We start from the raw sequence: 2,392 nt of genomic DNA, 5'->3' as shown, positions 1-2,392 counted from the left end.
CTGTTTGTGAATTTTGGGTAAACCATACAGACTAGGAGTGGCCTCACCTGGGTACAGTGTGTGGTAGAGAATGTGGTTAATAACCTTGACCTGCTCTAACTTTTTCAGGCACTCTATTAACTTCTCCTGGATCTCTTTTCTGTGGCTTGTATGTGGTCGTGTCACTAAGGAGTGTCATAACCTTCTCATGGTCTTTCTGGTGCACCTTCCTTTGTCTGCTGGGAGGATGATGATGTTCTTGTCCTTGCTGAGGGTGGTGAGAGTGCCTCTCTCTCTCTTCTCTACTGATGTTAGAAGGTGGTGGTTTGGCATTGCTAAGACAGGCTGAAACTTTGTTCCTAAGTTGTTCTGCTTCAAATTCTGGGATTTTGTTGTTGCAAATGGATTGGAGGAATTCTTCTGGGTGTGATTGCAAAGTTCAGTCCTCAGGTAAGGATTTCGGTTTCTGGCTGGATGAGTTCTCTGTCAGGTAAATTCTTCACTCACTTCTCGGTCTTCCTGGCATTTGCTTGTGTTCCGGTGTGTTGTCCAACCTTCTGTGAGTTGGTGGGATTGCAAAGGGACTGACGAGTTGCCAGTGAAGTAAACTTCTGTTGTTGTCAGATCTTGGACTTAATAAGCTGAGCTAAACCTGCCTTTTCTGTGAAATCCATAATCTGCTGGAATGTGGTCTGATCTAGACGTGTTGTTAATTCTTGTCTAATGTGATTCGTTTCTCATCCAAGTCATCTCTACTTTGGCACGCTTCTCCTCCTGCATACTTTGTCCTAGAGCTGCCATTGTAATTTATATCTGTAAAGTTCCTGCGCCAAATAATGGCTATGCCTTTTGGTGCCTTTACAACTTACAGTTTTTTTAAATATTAATGTTTAATAATTTATAATGGGAGTCAATACAGCCTTGTATTGGTCCAATGCTGCCCCCTGCTGTATCTACTCAGTACTGAACCATAGTTTAATATTTAATCTCAATAGTTCAGTGTTTACAATACTAATATGATTGTAGTTTGATGTTTTACTATAATATTGTTCAAATATTGCTTTATTGTTGTAATATTTTTCAAATTAGTAACAACAATTACATTGGCAATGTGGCCACTCTCTGCACACATACAAACCAAACCCTGGCCTCGTTCTTAACCACAGTTCCAATGGTTTTATGGTTAGTGCCATGGGCTTTCATGTACGAGATCAGGGTTCAAAACCCGGCAACAGCAACTTTAACAGAAAATCTCTACAAACTTCATATTGTCACACAATTACCCTCATTACAAACACCTGCTGACTTGACAAGCACAGGCTGGTATAGAAAATACATTTGAACTTGGTCACATTTCATTCTGCAAGTCCACTGCTGCAGGCAAAGCCATGCTGCAATGACATGCTACATGGCAATGCACACTTGTTTTTACATCGTAAAAACCCATGTCTAGTTGGATGTGTTCTTCTTTGGTCTCTAAAGTTTAAACGGTGAAGTTTGTACAGGTGTCCTCTCCTCTCATCTGGTGTTAGGTTATGTAAACTGAACCAAAATGATTTGTGGGGTGGAGCACACAAACAAAAGAGACCTATTCATGTAGTTTTGTTTAGACTCTGACTCTGGCTACACGTGAGCAGGTATTTAATTGTTCCCAAATGGTAGCAGTAAAATCCAGTTTATTATACAACACATGGACCAGTGATGTTCTGAAACACTCAGCCTTGATGTTTTATTCTTGAGCCATCACAGGTTCAACATTGTCTCAACACTGCAGGTATTATGGACTATGTGGGCTTAAGAACCAATTGTACAGTTAAAACCTACCAGTCCTGCTGAACAGCGGTAATTTTAACCCAGACAGATCCCATGAGCAACTCTGCCTGCCTGCCAAGAGTTGTATAGTGTGTGCCTGTATGCACAGCCTCAGGCACAAAGTCGTTGTCTATACAGGGATTATTATAATTGACTAATCTGTGTTTGCACAATGTAATGGACCTCAAGAAGGGGGGAAAATTACTGTGTGGTTTGGAAATGTGAAAGCATGAGAAAAAAATAAGAAAGGATGTCTGGAGAAAAAAATAAACAAAGTTGAAACGTAAAAAGTAAAAAAACACACACACTGTAGTGACAGAGAAGAGGAGAAAAGGAAAGAAAGGGATAATGTTTCCACCAGGACTGAGTGGGGAGTGAAAGAGGAGTCTCAGAGAGGAAGTGAGAGATAAGATGAAGAGAGGAGGAGGAGGAGGAGGTGGTAAGTGAAGGAGAGGATGGAGGGGCATTCCTGACTGTGAGCAGTTAATCTGAAATCCAGATGCCTGAAGGACCAACAGAGAGTCAGCCACTTCACACACACACAAACACACACACACACACACACACACACACACACACACACACACACACACACACACAC

The sequence above is a fragment of the Austrofundulus limnaeus genome, unplaced genomic scaffold (genome assembly GCF_001266775.1).
Source record: "Austrofundulus limnaeus strain Quisiro unplaced genomic scaffold, Austrofundulus_limnaeus-1.0 Scaffold663, whole genome shotgun sequence".
NCBI classification, from domain to species: domain Eukaryota; kingdom Metazoa; phylum Chordata; class Actinopteri; order Cyprinodontiformes; family Rivulidae; genus Austrofundulus; species Austrofundulus limnaeus.
The sequence above is the reverse complement of the archived record's forward strand: the minus strand, read 5'-3'. Positions refer to the sequence as shown.